Below are 24,413 nucleotides of genomic sequence, written 5' to 3'. Positions count from 1 at the left end.
TTGGAATGAAATTTTCTGTTTACTTTGACATAACACACGCATATATGAAGTATTAGTACGTTTTTTTATATTTAATGTCTAAGTATATTTACACTTTAGTCATGAAAATGTTTTGTCAAAGTGTATTACTTAAGCTGTTATTTGAGATAGATGAGAACATCCTTGTCACATTAAAATTATCTTGTATGAAACGTTTAAAGTAGAGTATAACAGAGTATATAGAAATAATGCGTATGAAACTTGAAAAACGTGAAAAATCCAAAATTCCCGGGTTAAAAATGTTTAAGGCTACTTGCAAGCGGGATAAAGTTTAGAATAAAATAGTACGTCAGTCTATAGATCACAAAAAACAGCATTCATTTTTTTCACTGTACGTTATAAACTTCTTTGGGAGAGGATGCGATTCAAAAATGACATTTTTCGTTAGAAGCCCTACTTTTCGATCGGAATACCTAGGAATCCTGACCTGATGAAAAAAAAACGGTTAACACGTCATCGTGATCACCGCACCAAAATACACTGACTGATTCATTCAGCGTTTTGTTGGCAAATTTTTTAGCCCTGTGTAATCTGACCGCATAAGAAAAGCAACGGGTCTGAGGTTATAAAATAACAGGTGCTTCAACGGTTACGTCCGCACAAAAATGATGTATGCAAATGCGGCAATAAGTTCTCTCGCCGTTAAATCTCAGAAAAAGTAACGTGTATATGGGATGTCTGCGGTATAAGAGTGCATATACACATTATACGTATAAACCATGGTTTAACGGAGAGACGAGTGGTTGTAAGCATCGAAATTTTCTACCCCGCCTGCACGCTGTAGATTATGACTCTAATCTTCATGCCGCGATGTACTTGCCTTGGCTTGTGAATAATGTTTCGTTATGTCAGGTACAGAAATTCTAAAATAAATATTTAAACTGTTACCGGAAGGGTTGTCCCGCTTTTTTACCCTTTATTTTTTGCCCCGTTTTTACCGTTTTCCCGGTTGTTCTTTCTTTTCTTTAGACTCGACTTTTTTATCATTTTTTTTTCTTTTTTTTTTTCTTTTCCACCCTCTTCACTAAATCAACCAAATTATCGGCTGCTCGTATGCACGTTTATACCGAGTACGTGTCCATGTATACATATACAAGCCAGAGTCATAATTGATCCTTTGCCTCTATTCGTGCTTTAACGTGAAATATAACGCACAAGTAAAACGTTCATTTTTATATCGTTTCGTTTGTTTGCTGTATTCCACAAACTCTGCTCCACGTTTTGAAATCCATCGTGAACCATCAAGTCGGCATCGATTCACCGGCTCCACATCTGCTCGCGAACTTTTCAGTCATTATATTCGTTTCGCGAAAGCGCGAATATATACGCGCCGCGCAAACGTTGGCAACACGATCTGCAGTAGGCAGAAATTAGTTTCAAATTTTTCAGGGTGATTTATCACACTCGGGAATGATTTTTTAACGACTCGCAGTATCCCTTGACGTTCAAATACAGCCGGCCGTCGTCCGCGCTGTGAAAATTGCCAACCCTTTTTCTCGTCAAAGTACCTATAATATATACCCGGAGGCCCCTTTTCGAAATTAGCCTGTGAGAGCGAAAGAGAGAAGGCTTATTTACTTGACAAATACTAACTCGACTTGTTAGTCCACCCGGCTGTTATTCCCCCGGCGAAACATGCCGGTAAACGACCATCGAGCAGCTTGACGACCCGTTTACGTACCGCGTACTACGAACCATTTCAAGTCCTTAACAAGGCCTCGTTTAGCCGTCGCGTGGATCTTCCTCATCACCAACAGCGAAAAACCGCAATTGATGTTTCAGGCTTCTCCAAGAGGGTGGAAATTGCAAACTTGAAACGGAACTTAGTGCAGCAGGGTTATAGGCGACTGGTCCGAATCACGTGAATACTTAAAACGAACGACGTGTTGTCTTGGAGGAATACCGACGACATTTTCACACATGACACGATGCACCGTCACGTGCCAGGGAAATGGTGACAATTTGCCGTACGACCACGTCTGTGGACTTGATGTGCATGCAAGGATTTATTTCTACTAGTCGTATGGATTCTTTTGACAATTGTTGCAAGATTTCTGAAAATTTGCTTCAAGTGTTCATTATATAATTACTTTATTTTGGATCGGTAAATATATCGTGGCCCTAAATGCCAAGAGGGCGTTCACTTGTTTACACGCCCTTTTGGCTTTAGAGAGCCATCTAAAGCCAAAAAGGCGTATAATTTGTTTTTAAAAAGCTTTAAAGCCAAAAGAGCAGATACATTTTTTATCAGTATTTAGCTTAGAAATCAATCTATGGAACGATTACCAATGGAAAAAAATGATAGGCACTTTGAGCATTAGCACCGCGATACAATCACGATCTCTTTCACTTGATGTGATACGGATTACTAATGGCAACTATTCAGTTTTTTCCGCATTCATTTTCTTTGTATACCAGGTTCAGTATATAGAGTGAAATTGCGAATGAAACCTTGCGATATTTTATTGCGAATAAGCTTTTTCCTAGGCGCAGTTCTGTATTAAACTTTTTCATCGACTAGAAATTCTTTGACGATAAAAAGATCGAAATCGTCCGGTATAAGGGAGACTGAGATAATTGCGTGGAAGACTTCCTGTATGCTTTTACATTTTTTGTCCAGTATACCCAGAGCGTTCATCCCTTTCGTCGATGTCATCAATTTACTTTTTGCTATACCATCAAAAGGACCAGCTTAAGACCGCGTGTTGCTCGTATTTTCTATAACCCAGAATAGCCTACCTATACATCTCAAAAGCAGAAATATGACTTCCGGAAACTGTTGCAACGTAAGCTTTCTGCTGTACACATGATCGCTAACGTCACTTACAAATTGTTCTACACGAAACGAAACACCTTAGAGGGGTGAAAGACACGAATAGAGCGAATTCAGAGGGTGCAACAAAGGATTGACTTCATTTTTCCCGTTCTGCTTACACACCAGCAGTAAGTGCTTGCATAAATACTGTATATGTTATTCAGCGTTAGCCGTGACTGCATTCAACTAATCGAAAAAAGGTTTCGTTCTCAACACAGAGTGCTTGGAATTTCTCAGATATTCGCGAAATTTTACAACCGAATTGCATTGGTCGCTCCGAGCTAAATTGTCGGTACGTATGTAACGTGGTTTTAATAAAAGTTTCATCGTTACGGAATGCGGATATTTTTCTTATACAACGAAATCTCCCTGCTCTCCGTCTGTCGCTTATACTATCCCTGCAACTTCAATTTCTTCCCTTTGAACGACTCCAGGATGGTATGTATGCCTATATAATGCATACGTTTAATGTAAGTATGCGTGCGCGCGTACTCAGAAGATATTTACTCAAGCCAACGGCGGTTTATTGCCGCGAAGTAATATTCAAAACTGATACTTACTTGTATATATTATACTTGTGTACATATACATGTACATGTATATGTTGCATTTAATGTCAACGTGCGCTGAAAGTGCGATAGCTAAAAGCAACAAGCGAGTATCTGTTAACAGTTATTATTCCAATTCACGTTACATGTGGATCACGCATGATTAGAAAAATCGTCGTCGGTTAGTATAAGTCATCGCAAAAAATAACGCGAATCAGTATTCCCAATTACCTATTTCATCATTCGGTCGTGATACGGGATTGATCGGCATTGAACATGAAGCTAATTGTTGTGGACGAATGAGGTGAACAATTGGCAGGCTGTGATGAAGGGTTACCATCGGCGCATACTCGCCTTTCAAGGAAATTCTAGTAGCAGAAAGGGATGCATTCGGGAAAGGGTGATGAAACTCTGGTGTGATCAGGACGTTCCAATCACTATTCACGCATTTCAGACACCACCCCGGAGTTTCCGGTTTCAAACGAACAGTCACAGATCACGTTTCAATGTTCGAATGACGTTAATTGTAAGCCCGAGTTTAACCGGTCAGAGTCCTCCTAATTTTTCAGTTTACAAAATTTGTCGACTAGATAAATATCCGTTGCTATTCACCTGCTCTCTAAATTTAAATCGGTAAAAATTTACTGATATTCAGTTATAAGTATACCGCTTGAAAAAAAACTGAGCAAGTAATCTGACGATTCGGTTAATTTTCACTGATATTTCACTGATTTTCAGTGTTTATACACTGATTTTTTCCATGGTATATCCATAACTGATTCACATTTAGAGAGTGGGCTTGGACGTTTTAAGAATGCGGATCATTCTCTCACGATGTATGCTCCCCGTGTACATCTACGTGTTCGTAAGAAGGTTTATAACGTTTTGTGTATATTTGGGCACGTAGATACCGCCTCGTATTTGGACAGGGCAATATTCGGAGGGTAGGTTTGGAAATTTGATTTGAAAAAGACGATAGCAAAGAGAGAAAATAAAGAAACAACGGTTCGGAAGGTTGTTGGAGACATATGCATTTTGACAAAAAAACAATCCAACGACCTACCTTCGCGTTTACCCCAAAACTTCAACGTTCACGTGAACACGTATCGAAAAATTTAATAATTCATTTATTTTCATCGAACTGTTTGAGCCATATTGTTATTTATTAGAATAACTGGAATTATTTTTTTATACTTTATTTTTTATGAGAGTCGTTCCGAGTTATACACGATTCGTTAAAACTTTATGGCAAAGGGTTGAAACACGGTCTCGATAACGCGAAACCAGATTGCGTGTGAATTTGGAAGGGTGCATGACGCGTCGTAATTTATCTGAGACAAAGGAGGCCGGGGTGAATCGTAAAGCAAGTTAACAGCGGTTGGCGAGTTCTGAAGCAATAGATCTACTCGTTGAATTATGTAATCACTGAATAATTATTTGGGCAACAGCGCTGAATTAATTACACAAATTTTTCTGCCGCTAATTTTACCAAGCACCGCCATTAGTTAGCTACGCTAATTTATTCAGATTATGTACCACCCACTTCATGGCCTCTTCAATCTCTGACACCTACGCGGAAAACACTTTCACTCTTCTCGGAAGAACCTGTATCTCACGATTTGCGATATCCGTGAATTTGGTTTTAGCAATTTCTCACATATGACGTTTGACACTTGTTATTTTTCTTTCAATGTCAAAAAATTTATCAAAATTCATCCCGAAAATGATAGAATCATTTTATTAGGTGGGTCGTGAAATGACATCCGCTTTTACGTTTCCAAATCAATGCTGCGAAGTGAACAGATGCTGCGTGAATTATTGACTGATCGACGCGTGATTTTTCAGCAAAATTTTATGGGAAATAACGATCGTCGAGGGGATTTAATCGAAAGATTCGTTCGCGAATTTATCCGACCAGGAATTTTGACCATGACTTTTCATTACCGCATTTTGCACTATGATACAAACATTGCAGGTAGATAAATGTACGGACATTAATCCTGTGGTCACATGGACGACGCGGAGTGGATATATAGACGAAAATTTTTGCAGGGATGATAAAATAATTGCTGTGGCGGGTAGAGAAGAAATATACCCACTATTTTTTGCTCACGGGGGAGACGACTCGTGCATATTTCAAGTACGGTGCAGTTTGCGTTGCATGCAGCGTGGTGGTAGGTATATCGATTCGTTCAAACCCTTGTATCATGGTACACAGGTCTAGAGATTATTTCAAGAATTGACGCAGAGTCGTTTAAACACAGCTGAATTCGCTCTCTCCGGGGGGTGAAACGTACGTAAATAACCGAGTTTCTCGTTGCTTGATTTATGGAGTATATTAAGATTGGATTCACCCGTATTTCCACGCGCAATCGAAGCTGTCAGTCAAGTTCACCATTAGGTAACACCGTTTCATGGCTGTCATAAAAGAGAGGAGCTTTGGATACTTTCGAAGTATATCCGCGTACATCGCGGAGCTTAGGTCAGGGCACAAGAATGCTGCAGCCAAGTTCTTTTGAACCGAATGAAATATGGATCGAAGCAAGAAAGTTGGATGGGGAGCACATGAAGCAACAGAGGGGATAAGTTTCTAACTTTGAACCTAGAAAGTTGGTTTATCCGAGAATCGCCATCTTCAGCCAAGTTGGCACGTGGAGGCCCTCCAGCTACTGCAGAACCGTGAAGCTGCGGGAAGAACCTCGACAATCTGAACCTTATCCTCGCGTTATTTCCTCACGACAATGTCCCAGTTGTACAAGTCAGGGTATATTCGTACACTCACCCGCTTTCCGCAGTGTCGATTTCTGGCACCAATTTCTGTCGCGAATTTCTCGCCAATGAAATCTTAACGCAAATACACCAGAACATGCCAAGTTTTAAGATTAAAACGCGAAATCGCAATTTTCGTCGACTTGTCATCGGCATGCATACACTTGTAATGCACATCCAAATGGTCCAAATGGAATTTTTAACCCCTGAAAAAATTAAGTTTTTACGCACTCCGTGTGACTCGTGACTTTTCAAGGTCTAAACAATATGAAAAGAAAAGGGTTCGTGCATACTATGCATACTCATATAATTTACGAAGATGGTTAAACATTTTTTTTTCTTGTTGATGAAGAATGTTGGTAACATCGTGGAAAAAGTTTTCACCTTATTACTACAGCCCAGGTGGAAACAGTGTTCAAGAAATATACGGGGTTTAATAAACGAAATACCAAGCTTTCAGTTGGGTCGATTCTATCGGCTCATAAAACATTTCGTGCAACCGAATGTTCAATTAAAATATGTCGATGCATACGTCTCTCAATTTCGATTCCAGCCACATGAAGTCCAGAGGGTATACCATGACTGATCAAGTCTCGGCAAATGAATCACTGTTTCTTTATTAATTCATCGCGAAAAATTTAGCCACAGTGACGCACGACGTTTATTTCACCTCATGAATCATTTGCTGGTATACGCATATCGCATTATAGCTGCATAAAATGTTATGTTCATTTTGGCAAGACCGTTCAGTCTGCAAGCCTGCAGCTTTCAGGGAACTAAAATAAAGACGACGTTCCTGCGCCAAATACGGATGGGGGGGGCCAACGACCACGAGATTTATTCCAGTCAGAGTTTAGTTCGCTAAGAGTTCGAATTCACAAAAAGTTTACTGCGGGTTAATTTTTTCCTCCAACCCAGGAAGACGAATCGATCTAAAATAACCTACACGTGAACGTTTTGTATAACTTTAGATCGGATATCCTTGCTTTTGTTTATTTCAAATTTTCACACAATATAATATACCATTATTCAAATTCAATCTCTGTATCAAATAATAGAATCACTTTCGGTAGGATAATCTTTATTCGCCACCAAAGAGCGGAGCTTAAATTACTTTCATCGAACGATAAATTTTGGATTTCCCTATATAGTTTGAAACTGTTTGTGCCCGTGGAGCGGAGCCGAGGATAGACGAGGAGACCGAGGGAGATAGGGATAAAACGATTAACGATTCGTCTCCATTACACCCAAGTTCACAATTGCTACCAAGGATTATAGAGCTCAGAGCAAAGGGAGGTATGCTGCTAAGTGAAATACTTGGCTAGTCTCGGGCATTGTGTGTCTAGGGTGTAGATGGGATATGGAGCCCAGATACGTATAACTTGGGCACTATATATACGTGTCTACGTACGTAGATATACGTTACAGTTCTGGACGACGTTTGATAACGTTTTCGTATATGTATATTAACGAGGATCGGAATTAATATACCCAGCGGCCATGGCTAATATCGGCTGCAAGCCTTGAAACAGACACGCGTAGGAAAACAGAAAAGGGATAATATCCGAATTGGAGAGGCTAAGAGTGATGTGTTCGTGTTTTCGGTGATTTCGATGCACGGCTATATCGCCAATTGGTGTAGCTGAATTTCAATCGATGTCACAATTTCGTCGGTTTTGCGATCCGCAGCTGCGTAAATATCTCATAAATGCAGGTGGACATGGGAGGGTGAAAACTGGGTAGGGGGGTGAAAATTTATACCTACCTCGGCTGCAACGTTGTACAAATGTGCAGGGGGTAGTCGGACGACTTTGGAATTTTAACTAGCGGGAATGTTGACGAAATCGGTAACGGTTTTAGAGGTGAAATAGCGCGATGCACGCGTTCGGCCCTTTTTGTTCATTCAAATCGGAACGTCGATTCAATTTTCGAAACGTCCCATATTCTCGATTACACCTCTCGGCGACCTGCAATCGCGCCCTTTTCCCCGCAGATCCCGAGGTGCGAATGTATGCGTCGCGTGCAGCTCGCAATGACATTTACATTTATATTGACACGCCGTTTCGATGGGATCTTGAACAACGGGAGATACTTAACTGCATTCGTATAAGCACGGACAATCGTCAATGGTAAATCCCCGTGAATAGCCGGTGCGTGACCGACGTTTACAATAACCGACGCTGTTTCGGTCACCCTCGAGGCGAAATATGCGATTTGAATAAGAGGCGCTTCACGCAATTCCTTTTACGATCAGCCGATGCTCTTTATATCGTGCGTTTCATCCGCCCGTCCGTAAACCGCTACGGATTCACCGCAGACGGCGATTGGTTTGCTTCTTTTCTTTTTTAACGGTCGTGGAGAAATTGGGTTGCGGACATAAATAATTATTCCTACGTAAAATATCGGTAAAGTTAGGGGAAAACTTTGTTGAAAACTTACGACTACAGCGGGCAAACTCGATCGCTGTCGAATAGATAACTTCCACGCTATCCGGTCCATCAATGTGTATCGAATTTTCGAAACATTATGAATTATTTATCACGGTTAGGTTTGTTCGCAACCGTTATGCGAAACGGGAATTTGGGATCTTTGAAGAAACGTTCTCATAATTAATATCGACATCACGAGCCATAGTGATCGATCTACTCACTTTCAATATAACACCGTATTACTCGGCAAATTCCGAATTTCCTCCAACTTTTAGCCCCCTTCAGATGAATCAAACTTTCTATCCGCAATGTCAATAAAAAAGAAATGGCATCGAGTGGACACGGGGAAGTTAGAAGAAAAAAAAAACAGGGCAGATTCGAAGAACCGAACTAACTCGTAATACGTATATCTCTGTAATACTTTTCTGGGTCACAAGTCTTAAATAAATCTGATTCACAATTAACTTCAGTCTCTTGTGCCGGTATGGTAGAACTGTCAATACTTTACGTAAGCTGAGGTTAAGGAGAGTCAAATTATACAATTAACTTGGTGTACATAACGACGTAACAAGCGATTCAAGAAACGCGAAACCTTTCGATAAATCTCAAGTTTCGTCGTCAGTAGAGACAACGTTTCTCCAAAGCCAATATCGCGTTTTCTTTGGTCTTTCATTAGCACCTGCTTATAAAAATTACACAGTGTAATGATCTTCCAAGTCTAACTGTGTTAAATAAATCAACAGTCTGGCCAATGCGCGAACAGCTGTTCAAACCTCGAACCGTGCAAATGCAATATTTTGCATTTCCACGCGAAGAGCAGAGTTTACTTCGTATTCGCAAATAGAACCAAGTTCTTTTACTCCGCTGTAAACGTACGAATGAAAGATCGATATTTTAATTAAGATATGGATCTTCCCGTTTCTCGATATTAGTCAGACCTTCGAGCATTCAGAAAAGCTCTCACCGTGAAGGTTCGTCATTTACAAGCTGAGTGCGAGAGATCGTGACGTTGGTATCTCTAGTCATATATGCCATCTTCAGCCTGTCGTACCTAACCCACTTGACTAAATTCAACTCACGCATTTCCTACAGTCTTCGAGTTTAACCTCGATGAAATTCCGTATACAATTTGCTTCGTACAGTTCAACACTGAGATAGGATCCACAGCCAATCTGCCACCGTGTTTCAGGTGGCATTAACTTTATCATGTCAAAGGCCAGTTTTGATCTCTTAAACTACCTGTTTTTACTTAATTTTCAGTCCACGTGCTAGTTTCGGCTTACAGAAAAAATGAGCCTCTATCCTCGATACAAGCATGACACGCGTTTGGGGTCTTCAATATACAGCAAAAAACTTGCAACCCCGGTTGAATCAGAAATACGAGAACTGTTTAAAAGGTTGAATGAAAGATGGTTTGCATTCCGTGTCGACGACGAGCACTCTAATTGAACGAATTTGATCGTATGCATAAATTCTACAGAGTTTCTCTCATCGCCGCTTCTCCGGAAACGGAACATTTTTATTTGCAATCCTCTTTTTCTTTCGTTCGCTTCTCAAATGCAAGCGCCAGTCATATTACATGGAAAACCTTTTTCCAACTCATTATGTTGGATACGCGAGCAGTTGTAACGCGCGCCGAACAGAGAGATGAAAAGTAAACGCTTTGATGCCAGCGCGTACAAGTAGGATGTAGCTGTAATATATCAGCGTTACCAAACTGCGAAGCTGCCAGGTTGATTCAACTGAGTTTGAAAAATTCTCGAGATTATTCGATGGTTAATTAACAGACATTAGCGTTCGGGCAGCAGTCACCTCGGATGCTACCACGTACTTTATCAGGCACTTTCCGGTCTGTTTTTTCTTCTCTTCCTCTTTCTCTGAGAAATTTCTATCACACTCCTTGTTCTCGGTCATGCTTGCGTTTAATTTTCGAATGAAAAATTAATTAGCCTTCCGCAAATTTCGCTGCCTTTAGGCCTTTCCGATTAAATATTCCATCTTTCCTCGTTTTTCTTTCTTCGGTGTCCTTTTTTTCCTTATTCTTCGTCCCTATTTATCTCTCTCTGTGGCTTTGAAGGCAATGGCATATAAACTTCACCCAATGTACATACTGCACCCACTGCAAATTCACCGCGTAAATGGCATATTATTCAGCGTTTAGTCGAGCTTTGTTTAAAGAAACTGTACGCTGACTTTCAGGCAAACATTACACGCCCTTGTCTTGTGGGTCTCTGGTGTTCATGTCCTTTGTTGGGAACCGGCAAAACGAACCAACGATTCTTGTACACGGAAAGTATTATACATATATAGGCGGGCAGCCGTCAGCTTAAGGCGCTTAAGCTTTCCGTTCGCGAATAATACGACAGAACTTCAAATGGTTCAAAAGCCTTAATTGACTCACGAATAGAATAAACGCAAGCAAATGCATTTCGAGCTAAAGGTAACAGGAAAGGTGAAGGCGTCTTTGTGCAAAAATGTATACGTCAAACGAATTACATCGAGCAGACAGACCAAATATTACTATTCACTCGAAATTGAAATATAATGTATTGCAATTTCATAAATTATAATTGTCATTTTTAATTCATTTTCACATGCACTTTTTTTTGACAAAAGTACTTTAGTAGTTATTAATATACAATTGCGTTTACTCCTGCTAAGCGAGGTAAATGAATGACCACAGGTTGAAGAAGTACAAAATGATTCACAAAGACCGTCGTATTTCGAGGCTGAATGGTGGGGTAATCTCGCCCATTTCCCACAGCACCTCATCCCTCGACCGCGGTTAATAATCACGTAAATTCGTACACACAAAGTAAACACGCCAGAGGGTAGAGTGCGAGGTTTAAAACCTCCCCTTGGATGTACATATAATTCTGGTTGACGTTGAACGAAAAAGTCCGCTACCGCATCATCCACATGTCCGTGCCTGCTGTTCAGATAAGACCTTGCCAACGGGAGAAGGCGAATTGCGAAGCTTTATAGCCGACGTGTATGTGGCAGTTGCAGATTTCGTATGTAAGTTTAAGCCGCCGTTTGAGACGACCGGGGCGAAGGAACTTGTCCCGGATACCGCGACCATGAGTTCGCAAACTGCGAGTGCGTTCTCCAAAGAACTCTGCTGCAGCTCCACTCGTGAATGCCCTTTACTCCCGTTAGAAACTAGCCAGCTGAATTCTGCCGCCTAGCTTCAGAAATTGGAACTTATGCAAGTTTGCCTCCTTCAAAGTTGTCTCTTTCTCTCTCTCTCTTTTTTTTTCAATTTACGGGGCTCATTATCGAGGGCAGATTTTCATCTATCTTAATAGCCTTGACAGCGAAGATATTTGGATTCCGAGAGAGTCGGATATCCCACCACCTCGGCGGTCAAAGATTATGGATGGAACGGCGGTGCGGCGTCCCGTTGTCTGTCTGCATCCGGACATAATAATGTCGGCTTTGATTCCCCTTGAGCTCCGAGGAGCATGGAAGCTATACTGCACCAGAGCGACCGAGGAGGATTTGTAATATGAAACGATATCAAACGTCTGCAAGGTAACCTCGCCTAGATTTGCACTGCGGGATCGAGGGTGGTGCAAGCTGGTTTGGAATAGCTGTTGACAGACGAGTAAGAGAGGAAGGATGAGAACTGGCGGAAGGTCGTCGCCCAAATCAGCCCGACCACGCCCAAGGTTCTACAATTTGAATCCACAACCTCGCGGCTTGTAAGTCCCCCCAGTGTAATAAAAATCTACCCCTCATTTCCCGGCTTTTTGCAGTACGTACAAGCAAGACTCAGCTCCAAAATGTGTCCTTAGACGAGATACTCGTATCGTGTCGAAGGTGATTTCGGAAAATGCACGAGCAAATTTGAGGGAATGTAAAATGTGGCCTTCTCGTGTCAGGTTTATTAGCGTAATCAATCGTGGGAATTTCGGGTAAATGACTGGCACAGGTTTCCCTTACTGCTAGAATATGAAATATTCTCCAGACTGTAGTGTAGTTTTAACCCGGATGCCTCGATCTTTTCCAAGTACTAACGGATATTTTTGAAAAGATGAGAAAATCCACGTCATAAGTGTCACGTGAGAGTGATACTCGATTCACCCGACCTAACTAGACGCACCATACTTAACGTACATATCAGGTACCATAGAGGAGGTGCCGCAGGGGGGCCCTGCCGGGTAATTTTGTATTTGACTAACGCAGCTCGAGTGGCTCACAATGCTTGCGAGTACTGCTTACGAAGTCAGGGAATAGATGAGACCCCCTCCGATCCGCAGCGTTGCGGTAGCGGCCAGTTAAAGGCAACGTGCACCCGCTGACGAGGCTATCCTGTTCGTTGGGGTTGCCGGGGCGGGTCGTCGAGGTCGAAGAAGCACGGGGCGACGGCGAGGATGCAGGGGGTTGGGGGTTGGGGGGAGAGGGTTGAGAGGGATGGAACGGGGCAGCGAAGCTGAGCGGGCGGGATCGACGAGGCGGAAAACTCGACACCGCCCGAAGATTGCACTATCGCGAAGCCACTTGTTTTCCCTTCACTCGTATACACAAATCCGTACTTTTGTTCTGCCCTTGTTCCTCTTCCCGCCACCCTCGTCCTGCACACCTCCAGCAAACGAATCGGCCTCCGATCCGGGAATGAGAATCCCGTCGCGGTAGTGAGGACGTCAAATCCAGCCGGGGGTGATGAAAATCCGGAGGAATTAAAGTAATGAGAGGAAAGAAGGGGTGGAGAACCCCGCACAGCGCTTGGTGATACCAGAATGGAACTCTCGTCTGACCCGTGTAACTGTTTACGAGGCCGGGGCGATACCGTGTTTCGTTGATTAAAGTCTTGAACCTTATTTACGAGAGGGAATTGAAATAATAGGAGTGTTTTTTTTTTTCGCTTCAATTTTTAAAGAAAACAAGATCAACGCAATTTTCTTTTCAGTCTTGCACTCTCGACTTCGCTCTGCGCACTCTTCACCGAATCTTAGTTTAGTTTAGCTTATACCGTTCAACTTTCATCATACTAAACGCGACCGAACCATCACCATCGCTTGCAGCCCATGCGTCTATCCGTTGTTTGTCCAACCTTAGACTAACCGCGGCAAAAAGTTAATTGGAGAGATGTCGCCGTTGCATGGCGCAACTTCTCTCAGTCAACTTTACGTATACAATCTTGCCAAAATACCAACACGCTTCTCGTCACCAGACTTGTTCAACAAGACGAGGTGCAAATTTTGCACAAAAGACTTACGTACACCTAGAATTTCAGTTACACAGTGCTTATATAGTGCGGGGAGGGGAAAAAATCAGTGTCATTACCGTTATTTTTACAGTAACCAGCTTGTACTCTCTGCCCGAAAACTACTGTAACTAGTTAACTGTATCAAATATCTTAACGACTTTTAATTCATGATCCTCAAGAATCCGATCTGTTAGTATTTGAAGATTTTATAGTCTGTCTGCAGTTTTCCTTAAACCAGTAGAAGTTCGGACCGCACCCTCTAGCTCTATAGACAAGCTACGGCAAGGCTATATAATAATTTACTTGTGAGCCGTGGTGCCAACGAGGGTGAACCGATGTCGTCACGTCTTTCGACGAGGTGTCTATACCAACCACTGTCGTCAGTGTCGTCGTCGTCAGAGATTCGGCGAATAGTTTGGCGCAGAATCGATGAACCCACCCCCTCACCCCCCCTCCTCCCTGCCCTCCCGAACTTCCTAAGCTCTCGAGCATCGCTTTCATTATGCACCAGCCTGTGAGAGGGTCTACCGGTTGACGGATCACGGATGGAATGCGAACTTCATACATATAATTTTTACAAACTCCGCCTTGAATCTGTCAACGGTGAATTCAGTTAACCAATTATCACGGTGGAGATGGGACATCCGGTTACCAACAGAGCCGGGATAACGTCTCCTCCGATACCTGATTAATCAGCCCAACTCGGTCGCGCTAATGCGATGGGTGCGTGGAAACATTTCCCTGCGGTTATCAGCTTGATCGATGCTCGGTGATGCGGTCTATTGTCAAACCATTACTCTACACGGTTCGACGTAGCCGAAGCTTCGTGTAATTAAAGACCGAGATCATTGAATCACCGAGAACCAGCAACATATCGGAACATTATATATGTATGATCGGTGTGAAACGGAAGTGGCTGTCGAAAATCTCACTACACTGATCAATCAGAGATCAATCATCGCTTATATTTCACGCTCGTAGTGAATACAATTTATATAAAAGGTTTTGAAACGTACGTATATCGAGTCAGAGATTCTATTCACGTGAGTTGTATTGGTCGAATTAAAAAAATAAATCAGAGAGCTTGGGTACTTGAGATTAATTGGTTATACCACCTGTAAAATTGATTTCCGTGTTCTGAAATGAAAAATTTCTTCGCAGTATCACTTTTGACGCCACATTTTTTAAAATTATAATATACTCACATGTCTATTCTAAATTAATTCTAAAAACCACGAATGGTAAAGCCCTATTGTTTATGCCATTTCACTACTATATTGAGGAAACCCTTTTATTCGTTGAAGCATCGTGTGTTTCACCTTGCCAAAATAATACCCAACAATCCGGGATTTAATTCTAATCCCGCACGAGTACAAAACACGTTGTTTCCATTGAACAGTATTTTCGAATTCCCGAGAGCAGAAAATCGACGATCAGTCAGAACTAGAATTAATAAAAAATAAAAAAATAAATAACTAACCTTCGTGAGAGAGAAGAACGCTTGCAAAGCCGACAAAAAATCTCTGACCGAAAAAAGAATCTGAAAATAACGCAATCTATGGGGCGTGTATTGAATGCGTACAGAGATTTGGCGACAGAATGAATTAAAATAAAGTCGGTGGTTCAGCTAAGGGTGAAGTCACGCGGAATATATCCTAAATTTCAATAATCACGGGTCGAAGAGGACCAGCGGCCTCGCGAACGACCGGCACATTCTTTAGTCCCGGGTTTATCGTTGCCCTTCGTTGCGGTCAAGCGGTCTAGTTTCGAGCGGGAAAATATTCCAGCAATTTAGCGACACTGCGAAGCGACGCCCGGACGGGTTTCAGGGGCGGAGGGGCGGAGGGGTGACGCCGAGTCCGACGGCGTCGGGGAACTCCGGGTCTTTTTATGCCTCCGTTGCGCACCCGGCTTAGTTTTATCGGGGACGCGTTATCCTCCTGCGGACCAGGAGCCCTTAGCTCTGTCCTATTCTGGATTAATGCCGGTGGTCTTGCATCCCCTATATTCTCCTTCCCGGTTTTCTGGTTTGCATCCGTTTGAGTATCTCGCCGTCTTTATCTCGCTCCGACCATATAAACCCCCCGCGGAGCTTTCGCTGGCTCAAAATCACTGGACGTCTGTTACGGCTCAAAGAACCTCAACAAATCCGTCTGTTATACTGCTCGAGTCGCTGCTCTCCGGAGGCTAATTATTGCTGGACTAGCTGCTCATTTTAATAATACCTAACCCCATCCCTGCTAAATTACGTGCCGAGTTGGTCCGAGGTATTTGAGCTATTTCTAACCCCTTTTATCCCCCGCATTCACCGTCGAACGACGCGCGTCGACGCGACGGAGGAGCAACGACCCTCTATTAGTTGCCGACCCCCGGCAAATTGAGCCACGACCCGATTGAAGTGTATAAACGAATGGAATAATTTATGCAATTTATCCAAACCCCTCCCCTTTCTAGCCTCAGATTCCTCGCCTGCGTATATATCGCGCTCCTTGATCCCGATCACGCATCGTCGACGGTAAAGAAGCCGATCAAAGCTCCTGACTCGAATCAGTGAGAATAACCCTCTCGCTCCCGTTTTATCCATCCTGGAATTCGTTGGGCAGCTATTATTTCGCACCGGCTTTAGCCCGGTGGCGTGAAAAGCGGTTTTTATGACCAGTAGAGAAGAGAGAGAGAGAAAAAAGGGTGGTGGATAAAAGTGGGGGAGAAAAAAAGTAGGATAAATAAAAGAGGAAGTTGTCAAGTGGCGGGAGCAGTAATTCTATTCTCCACTTGTAGAAGTAATATAACTGCGGCGTTGGGAAAAACGGATAAAATGTAAAATTCATATGGAAAACGCGCGTTGAGCGGGCCAAGTTTATGTGCAGCCGGGAATTTAGCCCCTCCCGGGGATATTGCATCCATAAGTAGGTCGCAAGGTCGCTTAAATTCGAAATAAAAACTTTCCCATTAACTGTAATGAGCTGGATGGGATTACCATAACTAGTTCAATAAATATCGAACTTGGTCTCGACTTCGACCCTCGGATTCGGCGCTGAAGTCTTCGACGCTGGAACCGCACGCCGCAAAACAGCGCTGTTACCAGCTGCAGTATGTTTACGAGCTCATGCAAGCTCTTCGCCAGGACCTTACGCCGCAGTTTCGCAAGCTCTTTGCAAGCATCCGGGCCCTAGACGTTCGCGGATTACGTGTGTATCACCAACAGCCACCTACGTACGTGGGCACAAGCGACGCACGGCGAAATTCAATTTTCTTACGGTTTCGCAAACTCCTGGAGGGGTACAATTTGCGTCTCGTACACTAGTCTAGACGCCTCCTAACTTATTGCCCATTAGCTTTCGGTAACGTCGCCAACGCTTATGTGGGCCAACAACCTCCGCTTTGTAGTGTGAAAACTGTAACATTCCGCCCCAAACCTTCGATGTGTAACTCGCATTTTACACCCATGTATTATTCCGCCTATTATATGCATGTGCCAAATCTGCATGCCAAGTAACGCACTACGGGGAAAGTCGATGCATCGAGGGTGGCAAAAAAGTTTCCCACTGGATAGCCATAATCTCACTAGTCATTTTTCAAAAAGCGATAGTAAATACATTATATTAACCTCGTTTCTGAAAGTAAATTTATATCGCTTTCAAAAAGATCGGCGTGTAAAGAAGAATTTGAAAATAATGTTGAATTTCTTTTTCACCGCGTTTCAGAGGAAAGTTTTTGCATCTGTGCGTGCAGGAGTAGAAGCTCACGTTTTTCCACTCGAGCAGAGATAATGAAAATGCGAAAATAAAATTGAATTTTTTCGCTTGTTTATAATTTCTCTCTTTTTTTTCTTCTCTTCTCCTCCCGAGCTAATCCCTCGCTTAATTCAACTTGACGCACCGGGCGAAAACCATTAGCTGGTGCAAATAATCAATACAGTATAAAACTGTGGAGGGTGCCAGTTTCCTACTTCTGTCCAATGATTTTTCCGTGCCAACTGCAACGGCTTGCGTAACACCGGTGGCATTTTTATCTTATATCGTCGATAACGATATCGCGCGTAGAATTAACTGTCGATAAAACGTGCAGGACCTCGTTGCGTCCTTTTCACCTCAAAGGAATATACAAGGCTGGTTGTTACTTTGACGCTTCGGGTAGATAGCGGGACTGAAAACAGTGAGGTATGAGGCGGAAAAAGCTTGGAAGAGATTGTTCAGGTGTCAAGTAGGTAGTTTGGCGCTTAGGTAAGTGTCATCGCCGAGGCTGAAGCGCTCCAGTTAGCTTTTCTGCTTCTTTTATACCTCGACTGGGTAAAATCTAGACTTTAATATCCAGACTCTAATATGAAGCTGCGTTCAGTTTCTCTTTCAGGAAGTCTAACGAGCGGGAGAACTGCGCCGCTGAAACTTAATCTGTTATATTATTGCTAAAAATTTTCACATACAGCATAAATTAAGCGTACGTTTTCAGGTGTACTTCTGCAGATGAAATTAATCCTCAAATTTATCTGAGTTTCGAAATTCCGAAAGCAGCAAATTCCTGAAGGGCAAAATCGATAATGGGCACAAAATGTCAAAAGGGCATAACTCCGACAACTCAAAGTTCTGAGAGTGTGAAAATGAGAAAATTAAAAAATCTGAAACATTAAAATTCTGAATAATAAAAAATTTGCAATTTTGTTAATTTCTGGATTGGTGACATTTCACCACTTTTGTGTTTCTTTGACTTAGATTTCTGGAATCGCCTAGAATCCTGGTCATTCTGATTTTTGTTTTTTCTGATTTCTTCACACACACTCGTTCAGTGAACTATGTTGTGCGAGTATATTTTCATTTTCGCAATTTTACCTCATCGAAACTTTATTTTACGGAATTTTGCGCTATCAGAACTTTACTTTTCGGAACTTTCTTCTATGGTAACTTAAATTTTCGGTATCTTGTATTTCGGAAACTTGAACCGTCGGGTTCCGATCATTCCAAACTTTGTTGTTTCGTGCAAGTTTGAATCTTTTTTACTACAAGTTTCACCACCAAATAATTCGGAATTAGGCGCTTCCGCAACTTTTCAAATTCGAAAGTTCAACCCCGCCTCCGATGATTAAATTTGGTATTTAATTTACAACATACAAACGATTGCGCAGTTCAACGAAGCTTACCGCTTTATTTACGAAACTGTCACTTTTCTGTCCAACACCAATTGCATCCAATTTATTTTCCCGAACATACGACGCCAATACAGGCTTTAAAAAATACTCACCTCAAAAATGTTTCAAATTTCTCACTCAATATCGATGCACGCAATTTTTTTCAAGTGACCTGATAATATTTTAGCTGCAAATTTTGCTAGACTTTCAGCAAATGGATTAGATTTCTTGGGACAGTAAAACATTTAAGATTGTGTGCTTCAACTGTTGAACTTATCAGCCCTGAAAAAGACTAAAGCAAACTACCGAGACTCGTGTGGAATCTTGTCGGGACATCCACGCGTTCTTGAGGAGTCCTTAAAACCTAATATCGTCTACCCCGAAGCGATAAATTTTCCTCGCAAAAATCCATGCGTATCAAAACAATTACTCGACGATCGATGATCTACTACGCGAGGAAAAGTTCCGAGTGACGCGTGTTACACGATGCGTTAAGATTGAATCATCATATACGGTGTGGGTTGATCCTCGGACGAGTTATCACGTGCAGGTTAGTTGGGAACAGATATGCTTATTCAAGCAGTTATTTATTAGTTGGGGTAATTAGCATTAATTAGCGGAGTCTGGTGGGTGCATGTAGCAGGTTGCGGGGGTGTATTTCAGCGGTGAGACCGAGACGACGGGACCAAGGATAAGGAGGGGGATGAGAAGGATGGCGCGGTCGCAACGGATGCCATAATGCAACGGGCTGCGGAAACCACCCTCGAAGCCCCGGCGTAGGCCTTCGACCCCTCGACCCCTCGACCCTGTAAATCGTTCCTCGGACCAAAGGCTCGTTCCGAGACAACTTGCACCTCGGCACTCAATGCCGTCTCGGATCGGGTAAAATCCCATTCGAATCACGCGCATTATCATAAATCCTATAAACGCCGCCTTACCCGAATCGCTATCACGGTCAAATTTCAAACTGCTTGGCTCCGTTATCGCTCAACGAGCAGGATTAACTTTACACCAAATGCACGTTAGCGATAGTCCAGAGACCGAATCGATACCCTTGTTAACGATGTGTTCCCGCCACCTTTCAGGTAAGTTCTTACAAGCTTGCCCGGGGGTGAGTGAGTATATATTTTACATAACCGCACGTGAATTTACCTACCTCGAGCCGATCACAGGATACCTACTTCATGGACTCTGGAACCCTTCTCTTATCATTAATAAAACTTCGCTCAAGCTCTCTGCCTCTTACCGACCTCCACCCTTTCTCAAGATTCGCGTTTCATAAGTTTGCTTTTGCTCTGCAATTTTCAACTCATAAATCATCAGAGAGAGAGAGAGAGTATAACATTCTCTGCGGAACCGATGAGTTGATAATCGACTTACCTATATTCTATGTATAAAACGGATCGTCGTTTTTATTCGGAAATTTGCTTTCACCTCTGATGGTTTTTTGTATGCGAAAATTGAAACTTACTCAATCCCTAGAATAATCATATGAATGACCGGTTTATCGAATGAAGATCATCAACGATATCAAAATAACGAACAACTTTATACGTAATTGCTTTCAAAACATACAAAAAATGTACTTGTAACCATGTCTCCAAATTAACAGGAACGTTACACATTCGCGGAATTTGGTAATTGGAAAAAAAATTTAAAAGAAAAGAAAAATGATTCACGACCGATAGCAATTTTCGCATAGAACTGATATGAATATCCAACGACGGACATAGTATTCTGCATTTCCAAATTTTTTCCGCAGTCTATAGCTGAGAATTTCTATATTCTTCAGCCTACCATCAAACCCATACTTATATGTGGGTAGGCATGTATCTATAGTCTGAATTAAACTACGCCTCTGGGCCCCAACATTTTACGTGAATAAAATACTAAGATCGTCTCGTGACTACACCGGAATGTCGACGGTAGTGGGCGATTTTGAAAGGCAAGATAAAAGTGGGGCGCGTCGTGACAACCTCAGACCACTTATGGAATGTGGTAAGGTTTGCGAAGCTTCATCTGCAAGGAACTGGAATTACTTTGAGTGGGGGTGGTTTGAATTGAGAGAAAAAAAAAAAAAAAAATTCGATGTACAATGAATTTATCGGATAACGAAAGAATTTCTTTATTAAATATGTGAGATGTAATAATTATTTATGATGAAATGTAAATGGTCATAGTTGTAAAGGGGGTCTAGAATAAGCTAAGGCTGTTATTTGATATTCAGAGAGATGCTGATGAGTTGACTGTTGGTGTTTGACAGCTTTACCTCGTCGAACACTATTTTAAAAAAATATGGGGAAATGTACAAGTACGTAGGGGTGGAAAGTCGAAGTTCGTGGAAAAGTTCTTGAGAATGCAGGCGAGGAAGAGAAACTGCAGATACTGTATGTGGAACATTTTGGGCTTAAGGATTCTTAGTGTTAGGTATAAGAGACGGATAAGAAGGGGAAAAGATGCAAAGTGGAGTTGTGAAGAGGCTTAAGGGGTGAAGGGGGGGGGGGGGGTGCAGCTTGGATAGTCTATAATCATACCAATTTTTACTAGTTTTTTTTTTTGAAGAAAAATGAAAATATTTAAAGAAATTTGACTTTGAGATTTTTATGATTTATAGTTTTAAGAACATTTTAGAATTTTTTCATTGAAATTAATAGAAAAATTTCGGCATGATGCTTGTAAGTAGCAGCCGACCATGTTTTCAATCCGCCGGCGCAGATTCCTCGGTTAATTTTTCTGCGATCAAGTTAAAATTTTGACACAAACTGTAAAACTTGTTTATCGATTCAAGCTCGTCACTAGATTTTTGAATTTCAATCCTAAAATTTTTTTATACAAATTTTTTTAACAATTCTTTGATCGACAAATGAAATTCTTTGTTCATAATCGTTTCTATTCAAAAAAAGATATCCGAGACTTAAATTACTAGGTCGAACCTGAACGATGATTCTAGACCGTCCAAGTTGAACCCCACACCCCTTAAAGTTAATGAAAAAAAAAATTCCTAATATTTCCAGCATAATTCTAGATTGGAATCATAAAAAAAGTGACTCGTTAAGTGTCTTATGTCCGTAAAGCAGCTCGCGCTACAACGAGATCTACCACGTCCTTTATTTTAGTTCATTACTGTCGAATTCTACAAGCCATTCATTGGAGATTTATTCCGGTTAATAGATTCATCCGAGTGATCGGCTCCCCAATCATCGTACCATGCAATTGAAAGCGTCGAAAGCCGACAGGCTGTTGGAGGTTATGCCAATATTTTGAGCCGGAGCATAGTAGCAGTGAAAATTCAATGGGCACACGTGAATCATCTCGTTCGCGTTTTAATGCGAACCGGTAACGCGACGTGAAAACATCTCGCATATCGTACAGGCGAACGAGGAATCCCATCACGCCCATGCACACTCGTATAATTCCAGCCAACACTTTTTTAATCCCCCCCCCCCCCCCCCCCCCCCCCCCCATTTTTCGAATAACGTCCCGACGATCAGCCATTATCCGAATATAAAAACGGGAGTGCACAGAGTGCTTGACTTCTGACAAGATTAATCGACGCTGCAACAGATAAGTTGCGGTTTTAACCCCGCGTTTAATCCGTATATATTCATACTGCATATTTATTCAAGCTAGGTGTAGAATTGTTAATCGTTGAATCAAGTCTATTGCAAGCTCACCGTGACTGCACAATAAATATTATATCCAATTGTCGAGAGATGTTTTACTTTGGATGAAGAGAGAGAAATTGAGAAAAGGATAGCGAAAAACAACAAGGGATGAAGAAAAAATAAAACGTTATACCCCTCTAACACATACATATACATATATCTGCCAACCTACGTGGATCCGCGGAGCTTCGTGGGAGATATATATGCGAAATAATCAGCGAAGTCGTTAGGAGAATTTATATACCACTGCGTATACCAACGGTATAAACGTCGACGTATGTATACCGTATAGGTATAGAAAGCAGCTTGAGGCTTGGCATATATACCGGCGACCAATAGTATAAAAGGCTTGTCTCTCCGGAGGTAACGATTCGAACGAATCGGTCAGGAGAGTCCTGTAGAAAACAAACGATACTGGCTTCGGCGCAACATTATTAGCCTTGTTTTTGTCAACTCTGGAGGGTCGCTCCACAATTTCTTACCCGGGGTAGTAGTGATATTTTATCCCGGTAGACGGTCACCTTTTAAGCGTTTCACCGGAGGGCAACCGGGCGGCAGTTGCCCGCAGTGCAGAATTGCCATTTTCCGCTCTTCCACTTTCTCTCTCTCTCTCTCTTTTTCTCCTACCTCCCTCCCTCTCCACTTCATCCCCTAATCCCACCGGCTATAAATTAACCAGGACGGAAGTTCGATACGTTAGTTGCATTTGTTCACGGTTACGAAACAAAAAGAGATTAACATATATAGGCGAGGACCGACGCGACGGAGGATATCATATCTATATATAACATTATACCTTTGCTAACCTACCTCACCCGTAACACAATGTTGTATTATACCGACTTAATGCATACAATTTCACATACTCCGATCGTAATAATTCGTCGTTGCATCTCGCAAGCTCAGGGATTATGAACAAGAAGTGTATACATACCAGGATTACTATTTACTTCAAAGCAGTCGCATTTTATTACAGACTTTTTATTTCCTAGAAATTCTTACTTTATAACAATTCAAGCAAAGGTCTAACCGATTATTCACTTTTAAATGTCGCTCTTTCAGTCCGTCTCAATTTAGGAAAAACACGGAAAATCGCAAGGGGGTCAATGGATCGCAACTTATGTTAGCTCAGCAGAAGCGTACGACTCCACTCGACTTTCGTGTTGCGCTAACGAGCTCTATCGTAGAGACTCGTGATCTTCACGTCACTCTTCGCGGAGCTCTTCACCTACGAGTGCGAAGCGCTTGCCGCCAAGAACGACGCCAAGCCCCGGGGTCATTTGGTCTTGAGTAACGTGCCACATACGGATGGGGATGTAGACTCGTCACAACCCTTCGCACTTTAATTGCAGTTACATCGATGTTTCATTCCTGTTGTCTGTCGTTCCGGAGGTCTTTCAGCCATTGTCGATGTGGAGTTTAATTGGCTGTCGCTTTTATTTGTGACACGCTTTTTTGAGGGCGGAATTTTTATTTCGTCGAAAACGGTGAAAGAGTACGTTGAACGATAAAAACGGTACGTTGTCGCTGGAAAGACTGGTTCAAACAATCATCCAAGGAATTTGAGATTATTAGAAATTTCACAAGTCTTGAATCGATTCGGTGGTGTAATTGAATGTTAAGATTTGAAAAATGAGACATTTTTATAATTGGAATTTCACGATGGTGGCAAATAATTTGATCCTATTCAGATCAAGATCGAAATTGTAAATGTTCCACTTTTATTGTAATCTAATTATACCTCCGTTGAATTTTACAAATTCATGAATTATAGATCAACACTAATTTCTTACGAAACCCCTAAAATTCATAAA

The 24,413-nt window shown here is 42.0% G+C and overlaps 1 protein-coding gene across 2 annotated transcripts in view; it reads right to left on the bottom strand.

The window, feature by feature from the left end:
• The window catches only part of LOC124407210 (lachesin-like), a 137,127-nt gene that overhangs the window by 32,673 nt on the left and 80,041 nt on the right, over nucleotides 1-24,413 (bottom strand). The window lies entirely within an intron of this gene.

This window comes from Diprion similis, chromosome 6 (genome assembly GCF_021155765.1).
Source record: "Diprion similis isolate iyDipSimi1 chromosome 6, iyDipSimi1.1, whole genome shotgun sequence".
Lineage (NCBI taxonomy): Eukaryota > Metazoa > Arthropoda > Insecta > Hymenoptera > Diprionidae > Diprion > Diprion similis.
Note: the sequence above shows the minus strand (reverse complement) of the source record. Positions and strands in the feature narration are given on the sequence as shown.